This window comes from Atractosteus spatula, chromosome 17 (genome assembly GCF_055471065.1).
Source record: "Atractosteus spatula isolate fAtrSpa1 chromosome 17, fAtrSpa1.hap1, whole genome shotgun sequence".
NCBI classification, from domain to species: Eukaryota; Metazoa; Chordata; class Actinopteri; order Semionotiformes; family Lepisosteidae; genus Atractosteus; species Atractosteus spatula.
The window spans coordinates 19,229,740-19,241,479 of record NC_142722.1 but is presented as its reverse complement, the minus strand read 5'-3'; positions in this window follow the sequence as shown (position 1 = coordinate 19,241,479).

Sequence of the window (11,740 nt, the reverse complement as noted above, 5' to 3'; positions counted from 1 at the left end):
ATCAGACTTCCATGGGATCCGGACTGCTTTAGTAAAACATGGTGCGGATCAGTCTTCCATGGGATCTAGACTGGACGAGTAAAACACAGACCGGATCAGACATCCAAGCAATCCGGACTGGGAGAGTAAAACCCTGAGAGGATCAGACTTCCATGGGATCCTGAAGGGTAGAGTAAATATCGGAGCGGTTCAATCTTCCATGGGATCTGGACTGGAAGAGAAAAACCTGGACCGGATCAGACTTCCATGGGATACGGACTAGAAGAATAAAACCCCGAGCGGATCAGACTTCTAAGGGATCCGGACTGCTACAGTAAAACTCAAAGCGGATCAGATTTCCATGGGATCTGGACTGGAGGAGTAAAACCCGTATCGGATCATACTTCCATGGGATCCGGAATGTAAGAGTAAAACCCAGTGTGGATCAGACTTCCAAGCACTCAGGTCTGGAAGAGTAAATCCTGGAACGGATCACACTTCAAAGGAATCTGAACTCGCAGCTACAGTAAAACCCAGAGCAGGTCAGATCCCCATCGGATCCGGAATGCAGGGGCGGATCAGACGTCCATGGGATCCAGACTACTAGATTAACACATGGAGAGGATCAGTCTTCCATAGGATTTGGACTGCTACTTTAAAACCTGGAGTGGATCAGACTTTCATGGGATCCGGAATGCTAGCGTAAAACCCAGAGTGGATCAGACTTCCAAGGAATCAGAACTGGAAGAGTAAAACACGGACGGGATCAGACTTCCCTGGGATCCAGAATGGTAGAGTAAAACCTGGAGCGGATCAGACTTCCATGGGATCCGGACTGGAAGAATAAAAGCTGGAGCGGATCGGACTTCAAAGGAATTCGGACCAGTAGATTAAAACTCAGAGTGGATCAGACTTCCACTGGATCCGGACTGGCAGAATAAAATCTGAAGTGGATCAGACTTCCATGGGATCCAGACTGGTAGAGTAAAACCTGGAGCAGATCATAACTCCATGGGATCCGGACTGCTAGAGCAAAACCCCGAGCGGATCAGAATTCCAAAAGATCTGGACTTGTAGAGTAAAATGTGGACTGGATCAGATTTCCATTGGATCCAGACTGGTAGAGTAAAGCCCGGAACGGATCAGACCTCCATGTGATCGGGAATGGTAGAGAAAAACCCAGAGTGGATCATACTTCCATGGGATCCAAGCTGGAAGAGTAAAACCTGGAGCAGATCCAACTTCCATGGTTTCAGGTGTGGTAGAGAAAAACCGGGATCGGATCAGACTTCCATGGGATCCGGATTGGAAGAATAAAACCCGGAGCGGATCAGACTTCTATGGGATCCAGACTGCTAGGTTAAAACTTAAAGCAAAACCCGAGCAGATCCGACTTCCATGGGATCCAAACTACTAGAGTAAAACCCAGAGCAGATCAGACTTCATTGGGGTCCAGACTGGTAGATAAAACCCGGAGAGGATCAGACTTATCAGACCAGATCTGGATTACTAGAGTGAAACCTGGACCGGGTCTGACACCCATGGGATCTGAACTGGAAGAGTAAAACCCGGTCCGGATCAGACCTCCATGCAATCCGGACTGGAAGAGTGAAACCCTGAAAGGATCAGACTTCCAATGGACCTGGATTGCTAGAGAAAAACCAGGAGCGAATCAGACTTCTATAGGATCCAGACTGGAAGAGTAAAACCCGGACCGAATCAGACTTTTATGGGATCCAGATTGGTAGCTTTAGACCCGGAGCGGATCAGACTTCCATGGGATGCGAATTGGAAGAGTAAAACTCGGAGTGGATCAGACTTCCATAGGATCCGGACCAGTAGTGTAAATCCTAGAGCGGATCAGACTTCCATGGGATGTGGACTGGTAGAATAAAAGCTGGAGCGGATCAGACTTCAAAGGAATTCGGACCAGTAGGTTAAAACTCGGAGTGGATCAGACTTCAATGAAATCTGGACTGGTAGAGTAAAATGTGGAGCAGATCAGCCTTCCACTGGATCTGGACTGGTAGAATAAAATCCAAACTGGATCAGACTTCCATGGGATCCGGACTGGTAGAGTAAAACCTGGAGCAGATCATAACTGCATGGGATCCGGACTGGTAGAGTAAAACCCAATGCAGATCAGACTTCCACTGGATCTGGACTGGTAGAATAAATTCTGAACTTGATCAGATTTCCATGGGATTCGGACTGGTAGAGTAAAATCTGGAGCAGATCGTAACTCCATGGGATCCGGACTGGTAGGGTAAAACCTGGAGCGGATCAGACTTCAATGGGATCCATATTTTTAGAGTAAAACCCGTAGCGGATCAGATTTCCATGGGATCCGGACAGGTAGTGTAAAACCCGAACTGGATCAGACTTCCATGGGATATGGATCTTTAGAGTAAAACCAGTAGCGGATCAGATTTCCATGGGATCTGGACTGGTAGAATAAATCCCGGAGCGTAACAGACTTCCATGGGATCCAGACAGGTAGAGTAAAACCCAGAGTGGATCAGACTTCCATGGAATCCAGACAGGTAGAGTAAAACCCAGAGCGAAGGATGTCTTTCTGCAATAGGATTTAAGAAACCTGTGAGAACGCAGGCGGAGTGATCAGTATGATCACTGCCATTAGAGGAGAAAAGGTTTTTACAGACTCAGGACAGACCTGCCCCGCCACTCTCCGCATCATCTCAGTTCCTGCGAGACCAAGAGATGGGCCGTGAGAGAGAGGTGGGAGCTCTGCAGATTTCACAACCCCCTGTACTCAAGGACCTGTGCATTTTGCATCCCTCACCAGCGAACCTCAAACTGTGCTTTTCTTTTGCACACCCACTTGCTAGCACAGAATAGTATCATATACAATTTGTTAATTCTGTACAATGACTATATGCTGTGAGTAGACTTTAGAGTTCATGAACAGAGAACTTCAGAGATCTAAATGCCTCTCAGAGTCTTTAGAGAGGACTTACACTGCACTGTTCACAGGTAAGGAACGAGAGCACGAGCAACCCTTTTCCTGGATCAGTAATTCACCATCCCCAGAACGCCAGCATTGCTGCTTTTACCCCAGGGTGGACTTACGTACTGGGCTCCAGTCAGAGCTATTCTCAGCTCTCAATGTCCTTTAAATCCTGCTACTGAGTGATTTGCTCTTTTATTATGAGGTGTGTTTATGTTTGAGTGTTGTGTGCAAGTTCACGAACAAGGAAAAAACATCCAACAGTGTACATATATTATCTACTTCCCACCTCTTCCCTTTTAAAAGGAAACTACTCTGTGCACAATTAGGGCACAACTCAGTTCCGAACAGTGTTGTTAGGAATCCCTGGTGGGAAGATACAAGGATCCTGTGCAGACGCAGGCATGGGTAATAGATGAGGCAGGCGAACAATCCAAAAACGAGAGGCAAGGTCGTGGTCAAAAGGCGAAAGGCAAATCGTAATCCAAGGAGATCTCCGGTAGCAAACAGTCCGACGCGAGAGGCGAGGTGCAAAGTCGAAAAGGCTGAAGGGGAGTCCAATATCCAGAAAACACGAGGTACGGGAAAAAACGCCAGGTAGAGCTCTCAAGGAGTAGACTCAATACCGAGCAGCGGGAAGCAGGTGAAGATGGTATAAGTAGCACTGCGCACCACATGGTGGAATGTGAGCAGGTGGTTTAACTCGTGCGGCAGCGTTTGTTAATAATCACCCACTGCTGGGACTGATTAGCTCGCTTACGAGTAGGTCTTGACAGCCTGGTGGTCGTGACAGTACCCCCCCCTTCACGGGCGGCTCCCGACGCCGCCCGCGGGGGTGGCAGGCGACGTTGGGGAGCCACAAGAGGTGAGCGGTAAAGGGGTTTCAGGAGGGAAACGTGGAAAGACGGGTGGATTTTAAGGGTGGGGGGAAGTGCAAGATGGAAGGTAACTGGGGTGATCCGGGAGAGTATCCTGAAGGGGCCGATATACCTAGACCCGAGCTTCTTGGAAGGCAGGTGTAGAGGTAGGTTCCTTGTTAATAGCCAAACAAACTGTCCTCTGCGAAAACGGGGGGCTGGTCTGCGGTGTCGGTTTGCGAATTTAGTCTGGCACTGGGTTGACTTGGTGAGAGCTGTCCTCGCCATTCTCCAGGTCCTCCGCAGCTTGGAAATATATTGACGCACCGACGGCACAGCCGTGTCCAGAGGGGTGACAGGAATGAGAGTGGGATCGGAAGAGGGTGAAGGAGACCGGTCTTCTTGGCACGCGGAGTCTTGATCCTGGCACAGACCGGGCAAGCTCGGATGTACTCTGCAGCATCTGATCGCATGGAAGGCCACCAGAAATCTCTGGTGAGTAGGTCCAGAGTGCGTCTGCACCCGGGATGGCCAGCAAACCGGGAGTCATGCCCCCATTGCAGGACAGCAGAACGCAAGTTGTCAGGTACAAAAAGCTTATCCGGGGGGCAGCACAAAGGAACTATAGCTCCTTTGAGGGCACGTCTGATCTGATCCTCAATAGAGCAGTGGATCGCCCCGAGGATTCTGTTAGATGAAATGATTGGTTCCAGTGTGTAGTCCAGATCCGGGGGATCGTGGAGCCGAGAGAGATCATCAGCCCTCCCATTCTTAGAGCCAGGCGTATAGGTGATAACAAAATTAAAGCGAGAAAAGAAAAGAGACCAACGGGCCTGACGGGAATTGAGGCATTTGGCCTGAATGTAGGCCAGGGTCTTATGGTCCGTGATAATGACAAAGGGGTGATGAGCCCCCTCCAACCAGTGTCTCCATTCCTCCTGGGCCAGCTTGATAGCGATTACCTCATAATTCATAATTAACCTCGGCAGGGGAGAGCTTCCTCGAAAAGAAGGCACAGGGATGTGGAATGTGCTTATCCCCGTGGCGCTGGGAGAGGACTGCCCCAACCCCATAGGCTGAGGCGTCAACCTCCACAATGAATGGCTGAGAGGGATCCAGGTGTCGTAGAAGTGGTGCCGAACTGAATAGTTGTTTTAAGCGTAAAAAAGCCTGGTTAGCCTCCGGGTTCCATTTACCCAAACCTGGTCGATTGCGGGTTAGTGCTGTGATAGGCGCCACGACGGAGCTAAAGTTCCGGATGAAACGTCTATAGAAATTGGCAAAACCTAGAAAACGTTGAATTTGCTTTAAGTTACGAGGGGCTGGCCAGTCATTGATGGCTGCCACCTTAGCAGAGTCAATCTCTACACCAAGGGGGGAAATGATGAAACCCAGAAAGTGAATTTTAGAGGCGTGAAAAACGCACTTCTCAAGCTTGGCTTAGAGTTTGTTGTTAATGAGTCTAGTCAGGACCTCCTGGACATGGTGAACATGATCCCTAGGGTTGGCAGAAAAGATGAGGATATCATCCAGGTAAACCAAAACAAAATTCCCAATAATGTCCCTAAAAATGTCATTCATGAATGACTGGAAGACCGCCGGGGCATTAAACAGACCAAAAGGCATCACCTGATATTCATAATGTCCATGGGTGGTCATAAAGGCCGTCTTCCACTCATCCCCTTCACGTATCCTGATTAGGTTGTAAGCCCCCCGTAGATCTAACTTCGAGAAGATGGAGGCTCCCCGTACGGACTCCAAAGCGGCTGGAATTAAAGGCAGGGGGTAACGATGTTTGACCGTAATGGAGTTCAGTCCTCTGTAATCAATACACGGCCGCAAGGAGCCGTCCTTCTTCCCAATAAAGAAAAAACCCGCACAGGCTGGAGAAGAGGAGGGACAAATGAATCCTGACTCCAGAGCCTCCTCAATATAATCTTGCAAAGCCTGATTCTCTGCCTGAGTGAGAGGGTAGATCCGTCCTTTGGGTGGAAGGGTTCCAGGGAGCAACTCTATAGCACAGTCACAGGTACGGTGAGGTGGAAGCGAAAGAGCCTTCTGCTTATCAAAGGCTTGTTTCAGATGCCTGTATTGGGGCGGGATGGTAGAGTGCTCCTCCATCGAGGTTACTGCAGCAGCAACCTTAACCGGCTGACGACAATAGTTGACATGACAGGAGTGGCTCCAGGCAATGAGCTCGTTCTTGTCCCAGGAGATGTGGGGATCGTGCTTCTTGACCCAGGGAAGACCCAGGATTACCGGGTAGGCAGGCGAGTCCAGGAGAAGGAGTGAAATTTCCTCAACATGAGTAGCACCAACTGTTAGAGAGAGAGGGACGGTCTGCCAGGTAATCCGTCCAGGTGCAATCGGGGATCCATCCAGAGCTTGAATACAGATCGGGGGCGAGACCGGCGCCAGGGGAATATCCCACTTCTTAGCAAAAGTGGCGTCTATAAAGTTCCCCACTGCCCCCGAGTCAACAAAAACCAAAAGGGGAAGGTGTAAGTCAGTCCAAGAAATTTCAGCTGGGAATAAAGGGCCAGACGAGGTTTGAGAAAAAACGGTACTACTGACTCTAACAGTAGGCTGCGGAAGGGTTCAAGAGGGATACGGGGGTCTCAAGGGACAAGCAGAGAGAAGGTGATCAGGTGCAGAGCAATAGAGACACAGTCCCTCCCGACGGCGCCTTTCCTTTTCCTCCGAGGAAAGGGGTGCATGATGCAGAGTGGGCACCGTGGGGGTGGTACCTTCAGGACGGCCAGGACTGCTTCCATCATGAGTCTCTGCTCTCCGCAGCCGAATGCAGGTGTCCAGTTCAACCACCTGAGCGATTGCTGATTTGAGAGAGCGGTTGTGAAGTGGCGAGAGCACCAGGTGGTCCTTTAGATCTTCAGAGAGACCCTTAGAAAAAAAGCAAATCAGGGCTTCAGGGTTCCAGTCAGACTCCGTGGCGAGGGCTTGGAATTCAGTCACATAATCATTCAGAGATCCATCACCCTGACGAAGCGAGGCGAGCCGGAGATGAGTCAGGTCCGGGTTGACTGGAGAAAAACGTGCCTGGAGCCGGTCAGCAAAAAGCTGGAAATCAGCAAACTGAAAATCTCCCCTAGCAAGCAACACAGCTGCCCAGTCCAGAGCCTTGCCAGTGAGCAAGGAAAGGGTGAAACCGATCTGCTCCCGGGGAGAAAAAAAATGCTCAGGAGGCAACTGGAAAGCCAAGGAGCATTGTGCAATAAAACCCCTACAGCCCGCGGTGTTGCCGTCATATCTTTCCGGGAGAACAAACGGTGAGGCTACGGGAGAGGTGGGCGGGGTTACAGGGATTGGAGCAGTGGTCTGTGCTGGAGGCGAAGGGACAGGGGAGGGCGGAAGGCTAGCGACGTGATTGGAGAGAATGTGGAGTGAAGATTGAAGCTGGGTGAGAGCTTGGGAATGGCGATTGAAAAGTGAGTGAAAGGCTTGTGCGTCCGCGGGATCCATCTTTTGGGCTCGGTATTCTGTTAGGAATCCCTGGTGGGAAGATACAAGGATCCTGTGCAGACGCAGGCATGGGTAATAGATGAGGCAGGCGAACAATCCAAAAACGAGAGGCAAGGTCGTGGTCAAAAGGCAAAAGGCAAATCGTAATCCAAGGAGATCTCCGGTAGCAAACAGTCCGACACGAGAGGCGAGGTGCAAAGTCGAAAAGGCTGAAGGGGAGTTCAATAACCAGAAAACACGAGGTACGGGAAAAAACGCCAGGTAGAGCTCTCAAGGAGTAGACTCAATACCGAGCAGCGGGAAGCAGGTGAAGATGGTATAAGTAGCACTGCGCACCGCATGGTGGAATGTGAGCAGGTGGTTTAACTCGTGCGGCGGCGTTTGTTAATAATCACCCACTGCTGGGACTGATTAGCTCGCTTACGAGTAGGTCTTGACAGCCTGGTGGTCGTGACAAGTGTGCAATACCACGGTTTGGTGCCTGCCAGACTATATACTGGGCTTACAGCCAACCACCCATTACATACACCGGTGTCTTCCCCGGGCCAGGGGAATACCAGAAACTCACATTCACTCCATCGTCTCGGGCGATCCTCACAGGGAGCAGAGACTTCCCAATCGGTCAGACAAGAGAGTCGAGACTTTTAATAAAAGGTGTCCTCACCTCTTTGTAGTGTGCACACTGACCATCTCTCCTGCCGATGGGGAAGCCCCACACTTTCTGGAGGACCCTGCTCGCAGCGCCGAAGTTGTTGTAACAGACAAATAAGTTCTGGATCCTGCGATGACGTTTAAACAACAGAGTTTATTGCATGCAAGGAAGCTTAACAAAACCTGATGACGAACTTCAGCAAACTCCTAAACTGCATCGATACGTAACCAATAAGCCAGAAAAACATGACCGCAAAACGAAAAACAAAGAAAAATAAAGAACATATCCCGACGTTACCAGTAATACAATACACCTGCGAGAGGCCAACCTTACCTGTCTGCCGCGCCTGGAAACAAACAGAGTTTCGCTCGCGGGGTTAGCTTTTAAAGCTAAGACCTGAAAAATTCCTGGTCTGAATGGTGGAAATCTCTGTCATTCGTTGTATCTTCAGGCATTCAGAGCCACTTCCGATGCTGTGATTCAGCCCTCTGCAAGTGCCGTGGTTTTTCCACACACGGGCGGTGACTGGATGGCAGCTACATCACTCTCACCCCAGAGAATCAATGAGAGGTTTGACCGCACCAACATGGCAGCCCCACAATGTCACAGAGAGGCAGAAGTCTGGAAGTGCTGTCTGTGGCCTGTGCATTTGCGGTTCACTTGCATTTCAGGACGCCAGTTGGAAGGTGTTTTTTGATCTCTCAGTGCCTCCTGAAGAAAAATAATCCCTAAGTCTTGTATCTCTACAGGCAGTGACCATAGAAATCACACGAGCACGCCAGGGTGAGCACAGAGTAAGAAGGAACCTCCCCTTTCTTAGTGCTACATGGGATCTTTTAGATGTAAAGAAGTTCCACCCAGCCTGAGGAACAATAAATTACCATAACTGCTCCTAATTCACAATTAAGCAATATATCTACTCTATCCTTTAGATCACTAATCTGTGCGTTTTAACAGAAAACAGATACATAGCGTACATTAAGTAGTTGTGGTGACAAACAATTTTCACACTTTCTTATAGAACGCCAGAGAATACACAAGACAGATGCATAGAGTTATATCAGTTAATCATTGTACACAGAGTGGAGCACATGAGAAAGGAAAGCAGTGACTTCCACAGAGTCAAGACAACTTGAGCAGCAGCCAACTCACTATTATCCTTCTTCCACATCCTGCCACCTGACCCAATCTGCATTCCTCTCAACTGTCTATAAGGCTGAATTTCTTATTGTTATATGTTATATGTATTATATGTTGTATAAACTGATGCACACAAGAAACCCTTCCATATATTTCTTTAAAAGTTGTTAAAAAGTTAAAAAGACATAAAATTACCATTACTGTCAATAAGATCTTCTATAAAAAATAATACCTTTTTGATTCATTAGATTCCATGCAAAGGGTCTCCCAGTTATTTGGATATTTGAGTTAAACCGAAGGATTTGTTGCTGTACATCAGTCAGAATTTCTGGGGATTTAAATTGAAACTCTGACCACCTTTGCATCGCCTCTTCTAGGAATCATAACATACTTAGTAACAGTTCTTTTCTTATCTTTTTTAAATGAACTGGCTGTAATTACAAAAAGGCAAATAACCCTTTTTTGAAAACTGTATGATAAGATCTTGGTAACGTACTAGAAAACCATAGTTTATTCAAATACAGTTTTGGACTCAAGTCAGCTTTAAGTACATTATTCAAGGCCCTTATGTTAAATCATTTTGGCCCCCCTTGATTGTACTCATTGTATAACTGAGTTCATTTTATCTTGTCTGGCTTATTGTTCCAGATCAAATTAAATATCTTTTGCTCCTGCAAGTTTAAAAAAAGGCCTTCAGGTGGAGATGGGAGACACCTTAAAAGATATGTAAACTGGGGAATTATTAGTGAATTAATTAAAATTTTTGTACCGTAAAGTGTTAATTTAAAACATTTCCATGGTTTTAATATTTTGTCAGTTTTACTTGATTTAAAATCAATTTAAATATTTAAAATTGTTTATTTCTTGCATATTTTCCGGAATAGAAATACCAAAAATGTCCACTGGACCATTTGACCATTTTATTGGCAGATTGCACTGTAGTGAGAATGACGATTTTGCTAAGGGACCAATTCGCAAAATAGTACATTTCTCATAATTTAGGTTTGAGACCTGACAAATCTGAGAAGCTGTTTAGGTCCACAGTTAAAGCTAATAGTGAGGACAACTTAGGTTTAAGAAGAAAATTTGTATTGTCAGCTTACATAGCTACTGTTAAGTTAAGACTGTTTATTCCAAGACCTGTTTGCTCATTAAGTGTAATTTTTATTGCCCAGCACCCAGAGGAAATCCACGTCAACACCGGGAGAATGAACAAGCTCCACAAAGACAGCCCCCCGGAAATCAAGCCCAGGACTCCAGCACTGCCAGGCAGCAATGCTCACCCCTGCACCGCTGTGACAAGCGTAATTCTGAAAATGTAAATCATTTAATCCAGAAGTCACACTAGCCTCCCTGGTTGTGAGTCCTCAATTTCATAGGATTGAAATGGGGATTGTTAACTTTCTATTAAGGTTTTGATTAAGGTTGCAGCTACTTTATATTGGGATTAACTCTAGAACAGTAGTAGTAGGGGATTTCTGTTGGTGTTAAACAAAGGGCAGAAATCAATATCTGGCTCACCCAAAATGTCCAAGATAAAAAATAAAATAGTGTAGCAACAAAAAGTGCTTAAGCACAGTGTCAGGTTTTCTTCAGACATCTTTTAAATGGTTCTTAATGTACTCTTAAAAAAGAGTAGTTTTTGCACAGCATTTATCAAAGTAACTTCCGAAAAAAGCAGTCGTGGCATAATGTGAGTATAACAGAAGAAGTGGACTTTTGGTTGCTTCCAGAATACTGCTTTAGTCCCATTGGCAGAACAGCAGGTCCACTGCTGTAACGTGGGTGGTCTGTGCAAAGGAATGTGATCTACAGGCACAATTTAGTCATTTTGCTTGCAAAAAGTGGTCTTAGCCAATTGTCTACACATACAAGTGCTGCACATGTCGAATCGTGTGGGCCAAACTTGAAAAAATATTTCTAGCAACCAAGATCAAATTTTATAGATAAAAAAAAATTTGTACAAGCAGTATTAATAAATGAACACAAGGTGTCAGTATATGATTAGGAATTAGTAGATTTCCATTAAACTCAGACTTTCAGTAATTTTTACAGCTATGACATGATAAATTAAAAATAAATGGTGTTTTGGACTTTTTTTGCAGACAGGAGCAAGGGATTGTGTTTGTTAGAACGAATCAAAGGAAGAAGTCAAGAGCCAGCTCACAGTTTTTAAATTCAAGCTAAATGTTAGCTTGCACTGAGTTAGGTCATGTGGCACTGACTCTAACTCTATTTCTGAACAGAGTTCCTGCCACAAACCTGAAAAACAGTAGGTGTCAGTGTCAAGAAACCGCTCTCTGCACCAAAGCTGATCATCACACTGTTTCCCAGTACACCCACTCACCACAACAACTCAGACAGGACAAGCTTTGAAGGGGATTGCAAGTTTTGTAAGAAGACAATTCTTCTCAACATAGTGATGAAAATCAAAGACACATATGAGTACTACTGCATGACCTGTTTTGAATTTATCTAGAAATTAGTGCTGTTGGAGTAGTCTTGCGACCATAAGAGTAGTTAAAGTGAAAGGTTGATGGTGTTTCTGCCAGTAGGGAGCAGAGGGGCGGGATGGGCGTCGGTGACCACAGTCACAAAGGAGGGCGCGCACTGCATCAGCATATCTGTTCAAGTGGCTTAGCACCAAAAACGATTAATCATGAG